At 38.3% G+C, this 22,527-nt stretch overlaps 1 non-coding gene across 1 annotated transcript; it reads left to right on the top strand.

Annotated features, from left to right (window-relative positions):
- The first annotated feature begins 19,185 nt into the window (after window positions 1-19,185).
- LOC142172241 (small nucleolar RNA R71) lies at window positions 19,186-19,292 on the top strand. The gene has a single exon (XR_012701615.1). It is a non-coding gene; the product is annotated as a small nucleolar RNA R71 (small nucleolar RNA).
- The last annotated feature ends 3,235 nt before the right edge of the window (window positions 19,293-22,527 follow it).

Below are 22,527 nucleotides of genomic sequence, written 5' to 3'. Positions count from 1 at the left end.
GGAGGAACTCCTCTTTTCTCTCTGACCCTTTTCTCTTTTAGCTTTACACATTCAACTCGCAACACCACTTCTTCTAACTCGATTTTCTTTTCCATAACACTAGGCTCCACATAAAGAGCTTGCTCTATCAACTTCGATTCTACCACAGAGATATTTCATAAATCCTCATAATGCTTGGGAAGTTTAAGCGCCTTGTACATATTAAAAGTGACTTCCTCATCATGTACTCTCATCTTCATCTTTCCTTCCCTCACGTATATAGTTTCTCCACCAGTAGCCAAGAATGGTAACCCTAAAATAACAGGCACTTCTTCATCTGCCATGTAGTCAAATATAATGAAGTTTGCGGGAAAGATGGACTTCCCCACTCCTACGAGCATATATTCAATAATCCCCTCTAGCACTGCCAACGACCTATCTGCTAGCTGTAAAGTGATCGCTGTAGGCCTAGACACTCCCAATTCGAGCTGCTTGAAAATAGATAAAGGCATCAAATTAACACTTGCCCCTAAATCACATAAGGCTTTACCAATCTCATGTTTCTCATTGGCCAATGGAATTGTAAAACATCCAAGATCCTTCAACTTAGGCGGGAGCTTACTTTGCACTCTAGCACTGCACTCGGTAAGTGCAACTCTTTCAAACTTGGCATTTCTTCACTTTCTAGCCACAATATCTCTAAGATACTTTGCATATTTGGGCACTTCTTGCAACACTTCCACCAAAGGCAGATTCACACGTACCTGGCTCAAAATATCTATGAACTTTCTATACTTTGCTTCATCTTTCTGTTTCTATAGTCTTTGTGTAAAAGGTGGTGGCAACCTTGCATTTATCTCTTGCCTTTGTTTGTCATCCTTCTTTTCAGCTTTTTTTTACTAGATTAGGCACCAATTCTCTTTCAGATACAGACTTTTGAGAAGGAGGCTCCTCCAACTCTCTCCCACTTATTAGATTAATTACTTGCATGTGTTCTATAGGATTCTTCTGAGTGTCACTTGGGAATGCTCTAGCAGGTTAACATTCTGATTGGAGGCTACTTGCTCGAATTGCCTCTCCAAATTTCTCAAATCAGTCTTGAGTTGTTGATTGTCAGGCCGAAGTTGTTGATTGTCGGTTCCAAGCTGTTGGTTGTCAAGTAATAACTTTTTTAACCAGTCATTTGTGCTCTCTTCTGCTTGCTGTGGTGGTGTCTGGGTTTGGTTGAAGTTTCCTTGGGGTCTGTATTAGTTTTAATTTTGACTTTGATTAACCCTATGAGAAGTTTAGGTGATTCCTCCAGTTGGGATTATAAGTGTTCCCATATTGTGCATATTGGTTCATTCAACCTTTACTCTGCTGGACCACATAATAAATTGATTATGGATTTACCAGACATTAATTACTCGTGTGACTTTCTCCACAAATTTCACAACATATGGCCATCCTTTGAACCTGATGCATTTGATGCCCTTGACCCACTGCTATCTTAGCCACTTGGTTGGTCAGTTTAGCAATTTCTGCTTGCATAGCTGACATCTCATCAAACTCGAATGTACCTGCTTTTTTCTGTCTTATCATTCTTCTTGGTTCACCTTTACCTTGCCAGTTATGATCATTCCAGTGATGTTGTTTAGTAGGGTCTAAGTTTCACTATATGGCTTTTGCATGAAACTACCTCCACAAGCTGAGTCTAGATTCAATTTAGAGGTCTCGTCCAAACCATCCACAAAAGTATGATCCAAAACTTCATCAGTTTGACAGTGATGCAGGCAATCTCTAAGTAGTTTTTTATATCTCTGCCATGCTTGATGTAGAGTCTCGCCATCCTTTTGTTGAAACCCTAGAATTTGGCTTCTCAGTGACTTTATTTTCTTTGTGGGAGAGGATTTGATGAGGAATTTCCGTGCTAGATCATCCTATGTGCAGATTGAGTTTGTTGGCTCTTTGTTCAACCACTCATTTGCTTCCCTCGACAGAGAAAAGGGAAATAAAGTCAGTCTGACATAGTCCCTGGAGACGTTAGGATAGTTGTATGTATTCGTGATCTCCAAAAACATGCCTTTGCGTATCTTCATTTGAAAAACCCACAAATTACCCTGTGGATTGAATCAACTGCACCACGTGCTGTTTCAGCTCGAAGTGCTTAGTTATGCCAGGCTTCACGATAGCCCGAGTCATATTCGCGAGACTAGGCCTTGTGGCCTCAATCACTGGTCTCCCATCATTTCCTGCCATCTCGATTGACTGTGGTTGGACTACAATGCCCAACTCTATAGGTTTTGCTCTTGCTTCCGCCTCCCTCCTTAACTTGTGAAAGAGTCTTTAAGGTTTCAGGAACATGGGGAAGAAGATTGTTCAAACCGTTACTTCTTCTTAGTATTCAATGTGAACACTTGTAGAGTCAAAAATAGTAAAAAAAAATTAAATCTCGAAGAAAAACAAATAAAAGCCTATTTCAGAAAAGTAGCTACTTTCTAATCCCTGACAGCGGTGCCAAAAACTTGTTGGGTCCAAATGCACACGCAAATATACGTAGTTGACAAGTAATAAAGTGATAAAAGAGTATCGTTCCCACGAGAATTTATGATCAACTACTGCCTAAACTAAACTAGTTACAAGTTATTTGTTCAAGATATTTTGAGGAAGATGATTGTGGTTTTTACTTACTAAATTACTATGAAACTAATAAGCAAATAAGAGAATAAGATCACAAGTAGAGCAAATAAACACGTAGGAGTGAATTCAATATGATGGGGATATTCCAGGGTTATGGGATTAATGCCTCTCCTATTGTATTCTTCCGGTTGATTCAACTACTTAATCTATCTAATTTGTTGATTTACAAGATCTAAACTGATCGAAGTTTTTTCGACGCCTCGCTCGTCTGTTCAAGCCAACTGAACACTATTTGTCTATAGAATCAGAATTAGCTAGAATGAATGTGCAGCGTGTGCAATAATAACCAAGCAAGACAACTAGAATATGTCTATCCTAATAGCAAATCTATTCTCTGATGCCTGGATTCAAGAACTTACTTTATTCAATCTTATATGCAATCTATATTTCCCACTTTCTTATTCAACTATAAATTCGTAGATAGTATTCTACTGTTAGCTATGCAATAAAATAATTGAGCACAAGATTGAATAATCAAATTAATATGATAGAATCAAGCAATATCGTCAATCGTCAAAGAACAAAGTCAATAACAACCCATAACCCTAGAATAATGAGGTTTTTAGCCACTCATATTCATAATAATAATCAAAGTATTGTTTTTATACATAGAAGCTACGAAGACTAGATGAAAGATGGAAAAATTAATGAATTTCATGCTCTATATGTGTTTCTATGCCTTTGCCTCCTTCAAAATTGACCAACCTCTTTAATAATCATGTTTAGGGGGTATTTATAAGCTAGGTTAGGAGTCTCCAAGTCCAAAATTGAGTAGAAAATAATTTGTTCACGGACTGGGGAACCAGGCTTTAGAGCTCGCGAGGCCTGGTCTGTAGCATGGTTGAGCGCACCTCAAGCCAGGCGAGGCGAGGTCCGGGGCGAGGTTGAGCTCGCCTTAGACCAGGTGAAGCGAGGTACCCTTGCCTTGCTCCGATTTTTTTATTCTCGTACTCTTTTCTTAAGTCTTCAACATCGTTTTGTGCAACTTTCATACTTTATGTATTCCAATGATCCTCCACTTAAAACCAACTTTATTAAGCTCAAAGGTCACATAATTAATCATTAAAGTACTAAAATATAAGGTAAGCAATGTATTAAAAATATACATGTATAGCCGAATATCACTCCCTTATGTCACCACATGCGCATCTAGCCACCCTGATCTTGCCGCTTGCACATCAAAAATGAAATGCCTCCCTTATATTGCCGCATACGCATGTACAATCAATCCGCACAACATGCCCACATGTGGCACAATCATCAAAAAATGCAAGATAATAATTTATCATCACGAGGTACATCCTCATAACTCATCAATAAAGCACACAAGGACATGATAACAACAAAAGTTCGAATAAAGCATGACTATTGTTAAATAAAGTATAGCAACCAAGTTCAAGTAGCCATACAAAGGATCATATATGTATCACAGAGTGTACACATCCTAATCAAGTCATATTACAAGAACAAGTCCTGATGTGTGTTCATAACCTACGTGTATCTATCTTCAAGGCAAATATGGCATAAGTATCAAGATTTGCTCATAATGTTCAATATAAGGTACCAATAGCCTCAACATTTCTCTACCATGGTTTATAGTACTCACGAAGTCGATTAATTTAATAATACATGGAACCAAGTAAAAAACACAACCAAATAAGACATAGAGTAAGCTAGAATCTACCCTGAGCATGAATACGCATGTCACATGTATATACGCTTGTCACCTCATATATACATCACCCCGCATGTAGAAAACAATATCAATTAGTAGGGAAATTTTTCTCAACCAAACCTAGGCAAGACACTTACCTAACACAAGCCAAATCAATACTAAAAAATAGCCTTTCCCATAGAAATCACCTCAGCCCGGCACAAATCTAGCCCAAAACGATTCGATAACATCAAAAAATGAAAAAGGAATCAATTTCAATTAATAAAGTCGTAATCTTTACGCAATTCCCAAAAGTCAACAAAAATCAACCCCGGGCCCGCCCCGTCAAAAATTCGAGTCGAGGGGTAGATCTCGACTACCCATAACCCCACAAGTCCAAATATATGATTGGTTTCCAAATCCGAGTCCAAATCGACTCTCAAATCTTAATTTTTTTAAAAACATAGTAAAAAATCCCCAAAAATATCTTCAAACTTCCATGATTTTAATGTTAAAATCCATAAGAAATCAAGTTATAATATCAAAATTGAGTGAAATCACTTACCCAATAGCTATGTGTGAAATCTCCTCCAAGAATCACCTCCCACCAAGTCTAGAGCTCAAAAAGTGATAAAATGAGACTAAGTCCCGAAATTCCATCTATTAACCCAGCTGCAAATGTCGCATTTACGGCGTCGCACCTGTGATCAATCCCCTCGCAGGTGTGATCACACTAGAAGGTCCACAATCTCAGCAATGCTTCAAGTCCCATTTTTTGATCCGTTAACATCCAAAATCCACCCGAGGCCCCCGGGACCTCAACCAAACATACCAACAAGTCCTAAAACACGATACAAACTTAGTCGAGGACTCAAATCACATCAGACAACATCAAAAATACGAATTGCACCCCAATTAAAGCCTAATTAAACTAAAGAATGTCCAACTTCTACAATCGATGCCGAAACCTATCAAACCAACTCCGATTGGCCTCAAATTTCGTACACAAGTCATAAATGACACAATAGACCTATTCCAACTTCCGGAACCAAAATTCAAGCCCAGTAACCACAAAGTCAACTCTCGGTCAAACTTCTCAATTCTCCAAACTTCAACTTTCCCAACTTTCGCCAATTCAAGCCAAAATCATCTACGGACCGCCAAATAAATATCCGGACACACTCCTAAGTCCAAATAACTATACAGAGCTATCGGAACCATCAAAACTCCATTCCGGAGTTATTTACATATAAGTCAACATCCGGTCAACTATTTCGACTTAGGCTTCCAACCTTGGGTCGAAGTGTCCCAATTCATTCCGAAATATCCCCAAAACCAAACCAATCACCCCGGCGAGTCACATAACACCAAATGAATATAGATTAAGCAATAAAGGGGGGGAGGTCTATAATACTCAAAATGACCAGCCAAGTCATTACAGCTACATTGTGTCATTTCATCTTATTGTGCCGAGGGTCTATCAGCAATAACATCTCTACTCCACCGGAGTAGGGGTAAGGTCTGTGTACACACTACCCTCCCCAGATCCCACTTGTGGAATTTTGCTAGGCTATTGTTGTTGTTATTGTTGTTGCTGCAGTTTCCTCACATTATCGCTTTGAAACTCAAATAAAGGAGGAAAATTATGGCTAGTTGGCAGTTAGCGTAAAAATCATTAAATCATGAAGAATATTCATAATATTACGTCGACACTCGTTACAGATATCATTGGGATGTGTCCATCTAAGCACATGTTACATCGCCACTTAGATGTGATAAAAATAAGCAAAGGATTTCACCGCTTTGCCACCTGAGTGTGAGGGAGTATGAGCAAGGGTTTACACATTATGGATGAGCACGAATTTGGTACTTACAAAATATGAAAGATTAACATAATTGTGACAGCCCAAAATTCCCACCAAGTCGTAAAGGCACCTAACTCAACCCGCTAGGTAAGCCAAACATAATAAGTTACAACTATAATGAGAATCATCAATATTAACAATAAAGACTGCAAAAAAATTTAATACAACTACCCCAAGTATTGGTAGTACAAGTCATGATCCACTAAGATTTAGAATTTTCAAAGATGTACTAAGAATAAATACAACATTTGTTTGAAATTCATATAAACAAACATGAAATCCTAAACTACCATGAACGAGAGGTAGATTGAATCTGGAATGTTGGTATGTCTTCAATGCAAGTCTCCGTCTTCCACAGCTACTCAGTTCTAGATCTGCAAGCAAGGTGCAAAAGTGTAGTATGAGAACAACCGACCTCATGTACTCAGTAAGTATATTCTTGACTAACCTCAGTAAAGTAGTGACGTGATTTTTAAGTCAAAAGATACTCACTTAATAATACATGTGCAACTCAATCAAATGTATAATACCGAGAAAGAATCCAAAGGAAACAATCATAGAACAACTAATATCAGAATTCAAGTGCACAATCAAAGAAGAGGTCATAAGCATGTTTTTTCAATTAACAAGTCAAAACATATATAGTTGCACCATCTTCACATGTAAAGGAGACTTGTACCAAGTAACTTGTACTCAAATACTTCTACCCAGCTTCACATGTAAAGGAGACTTGCACCAAGTAACTTGTACTCAAATACTTCTACTTAGATGTAACCTTTGCAATAGTTCAACATGATGACGTATGATAATAATTTTCTCTCAACATCCATCCTATACCCTCTAAGTGTCTAACAAGTCTGAGACATATGAAGAATGTGTCGACTAGCATATGTAAATGGTATGCATAGATCATACCTGTAAAACATGTGAAATGCATGAAAAACATTTATGTGCATAATCAAGAATGCCACCCTAATACTGCCACATGAACTTCAACCATGAAATGTCACTCTTATACTCCACAAGTGCTTAATCAAGACTGCCACCTTTATACCGCCACATGTGCTTGATCAAGAATTCTACCCTTATACCGCCACATGTGCATAATAAATTCCATCAAACATGGTACCACAATTCTCGTGTGCACCATCAAGAGAGAAATATGTGAGGGCGACCCTAGGGGGATGGATCTGTGTCTATACGTTGCACGGTATAAAGCCTCGTGCCATAGTAATAGGCGCATAATAAAGACCTCGTGCCCTAACAATAACAATATCATCACAACTACACGGCAAAAATCTCGTGCCATCACCTCGATCCATATCCGAGAACTATATGCAGTGATGTATGCATATGAACGGGAAATAAGCATGTATGATGCACGTAGAATGAGAATTAATCATTCATTGATGTGTACATGTGTACAAGGGATAATCCGTAAGTTGGATGTATGCCTATATGTACGTATGACCACTGACTCAACATGTAATATGTTGCCCAAAATATCATCATATCCCGATAAGCATTAAAAATCCATTTCATAGTCTTTAGCGTGGGTAAGGAAACTCAAGTAGTCATACTTCAATTAAGGTCATAACACAATAATAACAAGTACGGATGTGTGTTCATATACACGTGTGACTACGTCTAGAGCAAGTACAACAACAATCTTGAGAATAGTTCATCATGCTCAAAATAAGGTACTGTTAGCCTCACTTTATCTCTAGCATGATTTATTGTGCTCACATAGTCAATTAAATTAATAACACATAGAATCAAGTAGAACACTGAACTAAACAAGACATGGAGTAATCTAGAATCTACCCAGGGCATGTATACTCATGGCACATGTATATAAGCTCGTCATCTCATGTATACATCACTCCCCGTATGTAGCAAACAACATCAATTAGTAGGAAAAATTCCCTTAACGAAAGCTAGGGAAGACACTTACCTCATTCGAGCTAGTCCAAAGCTCCAAAATTGCATTTCCTTGAAAAATTACATCTAGCCAGTTCAAATTTAGCCAACCAACAATCAAGGAAGTCAACCAATGTCATAGGAAGTAATCCCTGTTAATAAAGCCTCGATCTTTAAAGAATTTCCAAAAGTCAACAAAAATTAATGCCGGACCCGAACGCACAAATCTCAGAACCAATACCAATCCGATGATCCATAACCTCTTGAGTCCAAATATATGATTAGATTCTAAAATCGAATCTAAATCGGAACTCAAATCCTCAAAATATACCTTTTCAAAGTGTAGGCAAAATTCAAAATTTTCACATAGAAATTTCACTTTTTTGGTGTAGAAATCCATGTAGATTCATGAAATATAATCACAAATAGATAGAAATCACTTACCCTCTTACCTTGTATGAAAATCCCCATACAATCGCTCACCTCCAAGTCTAGGGTTCAAAATATGAAAGATTGAGCTCAAAATCCCAACACACCAACTTAAATCTAGCTGCACATGTCGCATTTGTGACCAGAAGCTCGCAAATGAGAACTCCGCAGACGTGACCTCAGGCCCGCAAATGCCAAGAAATCTCAGGACAAATCTTGTCGCAATTGCGACCAAATACTTCGTAAATGCGAAGTCCTACAGCTGACATTCACAAAAGCGACACTGTAGTTTGCAAATATGAACAAAGACCTCAGAATCCCATAATCGCAAATGCGACTCACATACTCGCAAGTGAGAGGTCCTTCTAGCTCGACCAAGTCGCAAAAGCGATAACCTCCTCGCAAATGCAATGTTCGCATTTGCGACCCCCTCATCACAAATGCGAAAAACCAGAGCCAATACAAATCAACTTGGCAATAACAATCCAGAACTCACCCAAGCCCCAGGGACCCCATCCAATCATACCAACAAGTCAAAATACCTCATTCAAACTTATTCAAAATCTTGAAACACCACAAATAACATCAAAATCAAGAAATCAAAGATCAATTCATTCTCTTATGTTTCAAACTTCGCTGAACGCATCTGAATCACACTTAGACATTCCAGATCACCACCAAACTTTGCATACAAGTTCCAATCAACTAAATGAATCTATCCAAGGTCTCAAAACCACAATAGGAGTTCGAATTCCCTGAAGTCAACTCTCGGTCAAACTTGTAAACTCTCCAACTTTTCAAATTGCCAACTTTCGATTTATAGAGCCAAAACCTTTTAGAATATCCAAATTTAGATCTAAACATACAACCAAATCCAAAATTACCCTATGAACCTATTGGAATCATCAAATCACCAATATGAGGTCGTTTACTCAAAAGTCAAACCTTGGTCAACTCTTCCTAATTGAGAATTATTATATCAAATTAATCTCGAACTTTCCGAAAATAAAAACCAACTATACACTTAAGTCATAATACATCATGTGAAGCTACTCAAGGTCTCAAATCACTGAGCGGGATGCTAGCACTCAAAACAACCGGTCGGGTCATTACATTCTCCTTCACTTAAACATACGTTCATCCTCGAACGAGCCAAGAGTCATTCCAAAGCCATCAAATCACTGTATAAGCTCATCATACACATACCCATGGATAATCTCATGCCACCTCAGTCTATATAAGTCCATAATACAATCTGACTGAATATTCTTCATTCGACCTTAGTCCACAAGCCTTAGAACTAAATTCAAACATCTGGAATTCTGTGTAAGAATAGATCCTTGTACATATATAATGTATCAGTCCCCACAAGCCTCATCAAATCATAAACATAATTTCAAGATGTAACCACGCGATGTACCGCGTAACTCACGTACACATAGCCATAACTTTCAACCGCAATAGCTGCTTATTACCAAATACGGTACCGATAATATATCTCATATCAAATAAAACCTCGTCCCAAACCTTCGTAGCACAGCTACGAAGAAACAAACATGTATAAACTCATAACTATCTATCAAGTCAATAAGTTGTAGAGTTCTCTCGCTCGACAAGAATCGTTGCTGAATTCTAAGCTGACTAACGACGTTCTTTTTTTAAACATACCTTATCCCAAATCCGATTGCACTAATTCCAGGTCCAATAAACTCATCCCACCCAGTACAAGTTTCTCGATTGACAAGACATACCAAATGTCACTTAGAGCCACATACAACACAATCTGCACCCAACAAGCAACAACTCGAACATAATCAAAGATTGAAGGAGAACCAAATAAGAGAACTATACAACAAGTCTGGAGGGTACAATCACCAATACACAATGTTGTAATTCCATCCCACACGGGAGAAGCAAAACACACAAAATAAGCACAAAGAATAATATCCTAACATAACTCCACTGCGACACGTGACCCGGTCCAAACATACTGATCCACATGGAACACTTATCGAGTCATAAGGCTCGTAATCAACCGACACATGGGTATCAACAACAAATACGCTAAGTGTATGATCATGACCATGGAGAAACAAATAACATAATATACCACAGACAGGAAAAACACGACTAAGGTGCAATAAGCAACTCAACACCCCAATATCCATCTCGCTCAAATCTCGCCACAAGGTCTAAACAGGACCACCTCATGCGTGTGAATAGTCAAATAGTCTCACAATCCAGCGTAGCACAAGAGAGTAACATATAGCACATATCAGGGCATGAATAAGATCAACTCTAGTAGATTACACACTCCCAACAATTGTTGTGCTGAGTAAACAAACCCGATCTGGTGTAGAATACACATTTTCATTAGTCCTACCAATGGGCCCCCAAATCTATTTCGATTATCCCGGAATAGGTGAATAACCATCCAAAAGTCTACAGTAACCTATCCATAGCACATACAATCAGTTGTCTAACCCTTAACACATCTTCACAGTCTGCAACCAAGGGATAGTTTGCCTTTGAGAACATCTAGTCTCTAAACCTCAAGAATAAAGTAATCTCCATATCTGACCTCCAACTCTCCCGATCAACTGACTGGTATGTCACGCATATACAATCACCTCATAAGAAGTACCGCCATAAACCTTTTGCACCATGTAGCCAAAACCTGAATCATAACCTTGTCCATTCAATCCAAATTCTACATAGCTCACCACATCTATCATGCAAAAATACGAGAATCCCATTATCAACTCTGAATCGCGAATAGGATATAAACTCCATCGACCAAAAATCTTCCACTTAACCTAATCCAGGAGAACAAAATGATAACACGCAACAAAACTCCTCATGCTTGTAGAGTACATCAACCACAAGTCGTGGTCAAAACCATCACAAACTTTTCAGAACACATTTTTACATAACCAAATCATCAGAACCGGTTCCCCCTAACACAAATGAGTCACGCAGACTGCCAAACCAAAAGTGTTGCCACACAATACCAGTAAAGCTCTATCATACCACATGAACTAATCATTTCCTCTACTATACTAATCCAAACCGCTGCTAAGTTAACCCAACTTCTTTAGATTTCTCTTGAATTGCCCTCAAGATAACACTTCTCTTTCCCAGTTGTGTATGAACCTCAATCAAAACTCATCCCAAGTGACTCCAATATGAAACCACATCGTCCTAAGACTCATAAATCACTTTGTTCCATCTCATCCACCCAATAACACCTCAATCGAAATGCCTGCTCTGAAGAGACCTTCTGCGAATTGGGAGCTATCTTCTTTCATCTCTCTAATATTGCAATATAGAATCAATAATGATATAGAAATATTGCAAGTCTCGGTGCCATCCGATGCAAATCTCAGATCTTAGCCATACACATTTCCGAAAATACCACATATAAATCTTGAACCCATTAGAACCTTCTCGGGAGTCATTCGGATCCAATCTCTGATGTATCGCAAGTATGTACCGAATGACTTGTGTTCCACCAGCACATGGGTACCCCAAAGAAGCCACCAAGCGATTCCTTTTCCTTACGCACTACATCCACAACGAATATCAACCATGAATCATTCCATGATCTTCATATACCCATAAAGTTTATTACATTATGCATCCAACAAATCCTATTGCTCACATCATCTTTGAAGTCATCCTTTTTCAATTTATAACTAATCCACAAGACTAATATAACACATGACCATGCCATCTGATCATTGATAGTAGACTCCTCCACTTGGCTCGAAACCGTAGAACACATCATCCAATAAACCACAATACTCTTCCTTTATAACTGTCATGATCTCACACTATTATTTAGCTGAACTCTTCATAAGCTCCTATAGATCTAGCCATAAAATTCTCTAAATAATCTACCAAGTGCATACTCATCCTCGTGATGGTCGTGCAAACTTCCTCAAGCGATCCGAACTCTAGTCAAAGTACATACATTCCATTGGGTAGAAAGAAAATTCTTCATAGAACCCTCCTAAGAATCACACAACATCAAACCTTCTCGAACGAGATAATCCACATGATTTTCCCCAGACCGACATACTCCATGTCACGACCCAAAATAATTCAATTAGTCGTGATGACACCTATCCCAACCCGCTAGGTAAGCCAAACTGTATAAGTTACTACTACAATGAGAAATCATCAATATTATAAATAATACCGCAAAATAATATAAAACAACTATCCCAAGGACTGATAGTACAATTCATGCGCCACTACGATTTAGATTTACAAAGTTAGTGAAATGAATAAATACAACATCTGTTTGAAAGTTACATAAACAGAAATAAAATTCTAAGCTGCCATAAACAAAAGGGTAACATGAATCCGGTACGCTAGTACATCTCCAATGCAAAGCTTCGTCTTCATAGCTACTCAACTCCAAAATCTTCACGGAAGGTGCAAAAGTGTAGTATGAGTACAACCGACCATATGTACTCAGGAAGTATCTTGACTAACTTCAGAGAAGTAGTGACGAGTTTTATATGTCAAAAGATACTCACTTGTAATATAACATGTGCAATATATCAAAGACATGTAACACGATGTATAGCATAAAAATAATAACTAAAATACAGAACAAGTAATAACAATTCAATACAAGTAAAGACTCAGCTTCAACAACAAGTCATCAAATAGAATCGTACCCATATGGCACCTTGTGCCCATATTATCTATCACCATTGCACAACAAGGACCTCGTTCCACAACTAAGTGGCACCCACACGACAAAGATCTTGTGCCACAATATAAATCACACTTGCTCGGCAAAGACCTCATGCCACATTGTAATCCGATTCCGTAGCAATTGCCAAATAACACATTCAATAAAACTTACCAAGAATCAAATATATTAATGCATGATATTAATGCATGGGGATATTCTTGGGTTATGGGATTAATGCCTCGCCTATTGTATTTTTTCGGTTGATTCAACTACTTAATCTATCTAATTTATTGATTAACAAGATCTAAATTGCTCGCAAAGTTTTTTCGATGCCTTGCTCTCCTGTTCTAGCCAACCTAACACTATATGTCTGTAGAATAAGAATTAACTAGAATGAATATGCATCGCCTGCAATAATAACCAAGTAAGGCAACTAGAATGTGTCTATCCTAATCGCGAATCTATTCTCCGATGCCCGAATTCAAGAACTTACTTTATTCAATCTTATATGTAATTTATAGTCCCCACTTTTGAGTTACACTATAAGTTCGTAGATAGTATTCAACTGTTAGCTATGCAGTAAAATAATTGAGCGCAAGATTGAATAAACATATTAATATGATAGAATCAAGAAATATCATCAACCATCAAACAAAAATAGTTAATAACAACCCATAACCATAGAATAATGGGGTTCTTAGCCACTCATGTTCAAACCAATAATCAAAATATTAATTTTAAATATAGAAGCTATGAATACTAGATGAAAGATGGAAGAATCGATAAATTCCTTGCTCTGTTTGTGTTTCTATGCCTTTGGTGCCTTCAAAATTGACCAACCTCTTTAATAATAACATTTAGGGGATATTTATAGGCAAGGACAAGAGTCTCAAAGTCTAAAACTGAGTAAAAAATAATTTATTCACATACTGAGGGATCGGGATTTAAAGCTCGTGAGGCCTGGTCTGTAGCATGTTTGAGAGCTCCTCAAGCCATGTGAGGCGAGGTCTGGGGCGAGGTTGAGCGCGCCTTAGACTAGGCGGGGCGAGGTCTGGGGTAAGGTACCCTTGTCTTGCTTCGATTTTCTTCTTTTCGTGCTCTTTTCTTGTGTCTTCAACACCTTTTTGAACAACTTTCATTATTTTATGTTTTCCAATAATCCTACACATAAAAATAATTTAATTAAGCTCAAACGTTGCACAATTAATCATTAAAGCACTAAAATTTAAGATAAGAAATACACTAAAAATATACATTTACATCCGAATATCACTACCCAACACTTAAATGTCGCTCGTCCTCAAGTCAACCAATAATTTGCATTATCTTTGAGCACTTTATTTTCACACAATTGAGGCACACTACACCAATAATCATGGTTGATAGCAAAAACTAAGCTAGAGCATACGCAATTACTTACACTTCCCCTTTTACTTATGACATTCCTCAAAAGAAATATTCACAACAAATATAAGATGCTCATAATAATCCTAGTCTCAAAAACCTACTCAATATGACAATGCACTCATGGCTTGAACACTTAACATCATAGAGAAATTTAATAACGTCGCTTATCCTTCGCGAAATCACGTGCCCTCACAACAAGAACAAGAGATTAAGTTGAATCCACATATTTGAATCAACTGCTCAAATATATTTTAAGGACTCACATATATCAAATAAAATCGCTCGCTCTCACAAAAGAAGTCACATGCATGCAATTGGTACCCTTAATGTAAATCTCTACTAATGTAGGTTTACTCAAATTAAAAATAATTAGGACTTTTTCTTGGTTGTAATGCGGGCTAAGGGATGGGTAGGATATATTTAGGAGTAGTGGTTCACCCTTCTAAGCATTTTAACACATCATATAATTAACTTTAAGCGCAAATTCTTCAATCCCAACTTCAATTTCGCAACCAAAATTACCCCCAATTATGTTCCCTCTTCTATTAAGCACTACTTTAATTCATACTTACTAGCAAGACAAGATGTCAATTTGCTTATCTACATTCTTTTCTTTAAGATTTTTCTTTTATTATTCAACTATTTTTTTTTCTTTTGTAATTTCCGATAGTGGTGTATTCATTTACAAAATAAGCGCACCTTTCTTCCTTTCACTGGTTCCACTCAAAAGCTACCCAAATTCTCTCCTTACTTCTTTTAGCGCTCATTTTACAATTAAAATGCTTTAAGATGTAAAAGGATCAACATAATATCAATGAAGAACAAAAGGGTATAGGCTTGTGATGTGGGTGCCAAATAAAAGGTCTAGAGGCTCAAAAGGGTTAACTAGGGATACATTTTATTTATGATAAGTATTAAAGCACAAAAAGATCAAAAAAAGCCTAAAATTATTTTCAAACCGAGCAACACCTAAAACTTTGCTTCAACTTACACGCCGGACATGTTCTAGACTCAAATGCAATGACTTGGACTATATAAAAACCTTACCACATAAGGCACATGACTCATAAGGACGGTCTCATTCCAACTCTCAAACTAATGCAAGTATCCACGGAGCCACGAGTTATTAAACATTAAGCACAAAGTGAATAACAGTCAAGTAAATGAGACATAGGCGTCACAAGACATTCTATCCAAATACTCAAGGCATCATGAGCAATTTTTAATACATAGGGAAGATACTACACATACGAAAGCCTAAATATGCTACAATCAAACAAGTCAAAAGGCACCTGGAAATCTAATCTTTCTTTCTTCATTTATTCCTTAAATTCTAATCTATTCTAAAAATTGAAAAAACTACTACCCGATTCAACCTACATCCCATGAAAATGAACCGAGGCACAAATAAAAAACACGTGGAATTATTACTACCTAAAGGAAACTAAAAGACATGTTTTTGTATTTTTCTATTTTTTAAATTTTATTTTGTGAGACTTAAATCCGTCAAGAAAGCTGCCTAGGAGGTCAATCTTCGGGAAAAGTCCAAATTTTGCATCAATTCTTTTTGATTTTCCATATATTTTCTTTTTTCCTTTCATTAAGCTATACTAAAATAGAAAAGAATAACCTAATCTAGAATATACTAAACTGAAAAAACAAAAAAACTAACAATTAATCTACTATTTACATACCAAAGAGGATCCCCCACCCCACACTTAAAGTATGAAATGTCCTCAGTGCATATAAATGCAATAAATATTCAAAAGGGTGGTAAGAAAACTCCCTGGTAACTCCTCTTCATCGTAACGATCCCACACTTAAAAGTTTAGCACATGTCCCTTCCATCAAATCAAGTTTACTCAGACTTCACCTTGCACAATTTAAGCACGTTAGCATCATCCAATCAACTAGTTTGCATGTAAGCATAACATAATAACCATACTTTTAACAATATACCCGGCTCCGGTGAGCCACCCTACACTTAAAATCTTATGTTATTCAGGCTCACAAACCACTAGCGTATCACCCCGGAGACTCGGGCTCCAATTGGGACAAATATTGCATTTGAGGAATTTGTATAAACACTTGGCGCGCACTAGTTGTGTAAGCTCTTATGTGAGTGAGAGATTGCCTCACCCTCCAAAATCGATTTGGAATTTGAGTGTACCCACTCATTAATCAACAATCACATTCCTATGGGGTATATGCGGGTGTGTCTGCTTGTGCGGGAAGGGGTGAGATAAAAGTAAAATAAGAGAGAAGAGAAGACTTACCTGGGAGTCGCGAGCTAGGATGTGAGGCTACCCGCGTGATTGTCCTAGAGACACCAAGTGTGGGGCAAGGTGGTGAGCTGGGCGGCATGAGGTGTCTCGCAAGCTGGAGCTCGCGCCTGGGCAAGCGCCACTAGGTGTAACGCGAGGTCCATACCTCGCTAGGCATGGTATGGGGCGTGCACATGTGATTTTTCATTCTGTTTTCGACCCCTTTATGCGTTTTGACCTTCCGATCTCGCTCATGTACCTATTCAAATACTGAAAATCAACCGGCTAGTATCCAAAAGCAAAAATAAAAACTAAAATTAAATAAAATAATCTATGAATTGGGTTGCCTCCAACAAGTGCCTTAGTTAACGTCATGGCATGACATTTAGTTAACGTCATGGCATGACATTTACAATATCAACATGGGTTGCCTCCCATGAAGTACCTGATTTAATGTCGCGGCACGACATGAACGACATGCTCAAGCTCGATACTTTTATTTCCTCCTCTTTTCATGGAGTTTTGCCTTCTTACACGCTCTAGGAGGATCTCCTCTTTCCTCTCTGACCCTTTTATCTTTTACCTTTACACATTCAACTCGCAACACCACATCTTCTAACTCGATTTTCTTTTCCATGCCACTAAGCTCCACATAAAGACCTTGCTTTATAAACTTCGATTCTAACACAGAGATATTGAATAGATCCTCATAATGCTTGGGAAGTTTAAGGGCCTTGTACACATTAAAAGTGACTTCCTCATAATGTACTCTCATCTTCATCTTTTCTTTCCTCACGTATATAATTGCTCCACCAATAGCCAAGAATGGAAACCCTAAAATAACAGGCACTTCTTCATCTGCCATGTAGTCAAATATAATAAAGTTTGCGGGAAAGATGGACTTTCCCACTCGTACGAGCACATATTCAATAATCCACTCTAGCATTGCCAATGACCTATCCACTAGCTGTAAAGTGATCGCTGTAGGCCTAGGCACTCCCAATTCGAGCTGCTTGAAATTAGATAAAGGCATTAAATTAACACTTTCCCCTAAATCACATAAGGTTCTACCAATATCATGTTTCCCATTGGCCAATGGAATTGTAAAACATCCAGGATCCTTCAACTTTGACGGGAGCTTACTTTGCACTCTAGCACTGCACTCGGTAAGTGCAACTATTTCAAACTTGACATGTCTTCTCTTATTAGCCACAATATATCTAAGATACTTTGCATATTTGGGCACTTCTTGCAACATTTCCACCAAAGGCAGATTCACACGTACCTGGCTCAAAATATCTAAGAACTTTCTATACTTAGCATCATCTTTCTGTTTCTGTAGTCTATGTGGAAAAGGTGGTGGCAACCTTGCATTTATCTCTTGCCTTTGTTCATCATCCTTCTTTTTGGCTTCTTTTACTGGCTTAGGCACTAATTCTCTTTCAGATACAGACTTTTGAAAAGGAGGTTCCTCCAATTCTCTCCCACTTCTTAGATTAATTACTTGCACGTGTTCTATGGGATTCTTCTCAGTGTCACTTGGGAGTACTCTAGCAGGTTTAACATTATGATTGGAGGCTACTTGCTCGAATTGCCTCTGCAAATTTTTTAAATCAGTCCTGACTTGTTGATTGTCAAGCTGTAGTTGTTGATTGTTGGTTCCAAGTTGTTGGTTGTCAAATAATAACTTTTTCAACCAGTCATTTGTGCTCTCTTCTGCTTGATGTGGTGGTGTATGGGTTTGGTTGAGGTTTCCTTGGGGTCTATATTAGTTTTAATTTTGACTTTGATTGACCCCATGAGAAGACAAGGTGATTGCTCCAGTTGGGATTATAAGTGTACCTATATTGTGCATTTTGGTTCATTCAACCTTTACTTTGCTGGCCCACAAAATAACTTGATTCTGGATTCACTAGACATTGGTTACTCGTGTGACATTCTCCAAAAATTTCACAACATATGGCCATCCTCTGAACCTGCTGCATTTGATGCCCTTGACCCACTGCTATCTTAGCCACTTGGTTGGTCTGTTTAGAAATTTCTGCTTGCATGGCTGACATCTCATCAAACTCGAGTGTAGCTACTGCCTTTTGTCTTATCATTCTTCTTGGTTCACCTTCACCTTGCCAGTTATGATCATTCCCAGTGATGTTGTTTAGTAGGGTCTGAATTTCACTATATGGCTTTTGCATGAAACTACCTCCACAAGCTGAGTCTAGATTCAATTTAGAGGTCTCGTCCAAATCATCCACAAAAGTATGATCCAAAACTTTATCAGTTTAACAGTGATGCGGGCAATCTCTAAGTAGTTTTTTATATCTATCCCAAGCTTGATGTAGAGTCTCGCCATCCTTTTGTTGAAACCCCAGAATTTGGCTTCTCAGTGACTTTGTTTTCTTTGTGGGAGAGAATTTGATGAGGAATTTCCCTGCTAGAACATCCCATGTGCAGATTGAGTTTGTTGGCTCTTTGTTCAACCAATCCTTTGCTTCCCCTGACAGAGAAACGGGAAATAAAGTCAGTTTGACATAGTCCTTGGAGACGTTAGGATAGTTTGTATGTATTCGTGATCTCCAAAAAATCTATATGTGCCTTTGTAGATATTCATTTGATAAACCCAAAAATTACCTTGTGGATTGAATCAACTGCACCATGTGCTGTTTCATCTCGAAGTGCCTACTTATGCCAGGCTTCACGATAGCCGGAGTCATGTTCGCAAGACTAGGCCTTGTGGCCTCAATCACTGGTCTATCATCATTCTCTGCCATCTCGATTGGCTGTGGTTGGACTACAATGCCCAACTCTATAGCTATTGCTCTTGCTTCCACCTCCCTACTAAACTTGTGAAAGAGACTTTAAGGTGTCAGGAACATGGGGAGGAAGATTGTTCAAACCGTTACTTCTTCTTAGTATTCAATATGAACTCAGAAATAGTAAAATAAATTAAATCTCGAAGAAAAACAAATTAAAGCCTATTTCAGAAAAGTAGCTACTTTTTAAATCCCTGACAGCGGCGCCAAAAACTTATTGGGTCCAAATGCACACGCAAGTATACATAGTTGACAAGTAATAAAGTGATAAAAAAGTATCGTTCCCACGAGGATTTATGATCAACTAATGCCTAAACTAAACTAGTTACAAGTTATTTGTTCAAGATATTTTGAGGAAGATGGTTGTGGTTTTAACTTACTAAATTACTACGAAACTAAGAAGCAAATAAGAGAATAAGATCACAAGTAGAGCTAATAAACATGTAGGAGTGAATTCAATATGATGAGGATATTCCAGGGTTATATGATTAATGCCTCTCCTATTGCATAATTTAAGCACGTAGCATCATCCAATCAACTAGTTTGCATGTAAGCACAACGTAATCACCATACTTTTAACTATATGCCCGGCTCCGTTGAGTCATCCCACACTTAAAATCTTATGTTATTTAGGCTCACAAACCACTAGTGTATCACCCCGGAGACTCGGGCTCCAATTGGGACAAATATTGCATTTGAGGCATTTTGATAAATACTTGGCGCGCACTAGTTGTGTAAGATCTTGTGCGGGTGAGGGATTACCTCACCCTCCCAAATCGATTTGGAATTTGAGTGTACGCACTTATGTAATCAACAATCACATTCATATAGGGTTCATGAGGGTGTGTGTGCTTGTGCGGGAAGGGGTGAGATAAAAATAAAAGAAGAGAGAAGAGAAGACTTACCTGGGCGCCGCGAGCTAGGACGTGAGGTTGCCCGCGTGACTGGCCTGTCGAAGCTAGGTGTGGGGCAAGATGGTGAGCTGGGCAGCGCGAGGTATCTTGCGAGCTGGAGCTCGCACCTAGGCAAGCGCCACTAGGTGTAACGCGAGGTCCATACCTCGCTAGGCATGGAATGGGGCATGTACATGTGATTTTTCATTCTGCTTTGGACTCCTTTATGCGTTTTGACCTTCCAATCTCACTCTTGTACCTATTCAAACAGTAAAAATCAACCTATTAGTACCCAAAAGCAAAAATAAAAATCAAATTAAATAAAATAATCTACGAATTGGGTTGCCTCCAACAAACGCCTTAGTTAACGTCATGGCATGACATTTACAACATCACCATGGGTTGCCTCCCATGAAGCACCTGATTTAATATTGCGGCACGATATAACGACATGCTCAAGCTAGACGCTTTTGTTTCCTCCGATTTTTATGGAGTTTTGTATTCTTACACGCTCTAGGAGGAACTCCTCTTTTCTCTCTGACAGTTTTCTCTTTTATCTTTACACATTCAACTCGCAACACCACTTCTTCTAACTCGATTTTCTTTTCCATGCCACTAGGTTCCACATAAAGAGCTTGCTCTATCAACTTTGATTCTACCACAGAGATATTTCATAAATCCTCATAATGCTTGGGAAGTTTAAGCGCCTTGTACATATTAAAAGTGACTTCCTCATCATGTACTCTCATCTTCATCTTTCCTTCCCTCACGTATATAGTTTCTCCACCAGTAGCCAAGAATGGTAACCCTAAAATAATAGGCACTTCTTCATCTGCCATGTAGTCAAATATAATGAAGTTTGCGGGAAAGATGGACTTCCCCACTCCTACGAGCATATATTCAATAATCCCCTCTAGCACTGCCAACGACCTATCCGCTAGCTGTAAAGTGATCGTTGTAGGCCTAGACACTCCCAATTCGAGCTGCTTGAAAATAGATAAAGGCATCAAATTAACACTTGCCCCTAAATCACATAAGGCTTTACCAATCTCATGTTTCTCATTGGCCAATGGAATTGTAAAACATCCAAGATCCTTCAACTTTGGCGGGAGCTTACTTTGCACTCTAGCACTGCACTCGGTAAGTGCAACTCTTTCAAACTTGGCATTTCTTCACTTTCTAGCCACAATATCTCTAAGATACTTTGCATATTTGGGCACTTCTTGCAACACTTCCACCAAAGGCAGATTCACACGTACCTGGCTCAAAATATCTATGAACTTTCTATACTTTGCTTCATCTTTCTGTTTCTGTAGTCTTTGTGTAAAAGGTGGTGGCAACCTTGCATTTATCTCTTGCCTTTGTTTATCATCCTTCTTTTCAGCTTTTTTTTACTAGATTAGGCACCAATTCTCTTTCAGATACAGACTTTTGAGAAGGAGGCTCCTCCAACTCTCTCCCACTTCTTAGATTAATTACTTGCATGTGTTCTATAGGATTTTTCTCAGTGTCACTTGGGAACGATCTAGCAGGTTTAACATTCTGATTGGAGGCCACTTGCTCGAATTGCCTCTCCAAATTTCTCAAATCAGTGCTCAGTTGTTGATTGTCAAGCCGAAGTTGTTGATTGTCGGTTCCAAGGTGTTGGTTGTCAAGTAATAACTTTTTTAACCAGTCATTTGTGCTCTCTTCTGCTTGCTGTGGTGGTGTCTGGGTTTGGTTGAAGTTTCCTTGGGGTATGTATTAGTTTTAATTTTGACTTTGATTGACCCCATGAGAAATTTGGGTGATTCTTCCAGTTAGGATTATAAGTGTTCCCATATTGTGCATATTGGTTCATTCAACCTTTACTCTGCTGGCCCACATAATAAATTGATTCTGGAATTACCAGACATTAATTACTCGTGTGACCTTCTCCA

This window comes from Nicotiana tabacum, chromosome 17 (assembly GCF_000715075.1).
Source record: "Nicotiana tabacum cultivar K326 chromosome 17, ASM71507v2, whole genome shotgun sequence".
Taxonomy (NCBI): domain Eukaryota; kingdom Viridiplantae; phylum Streptophyta; class Magnoliopsida; order Solanales; family Solanaceae; genus Nicotiana; species Nicotiana tabacum.
The sequence above is the reverse complement of the archived record's forward strand: the minus strand, read 5'-3'. Positions and strand labels throughout refer to the sequence as shown.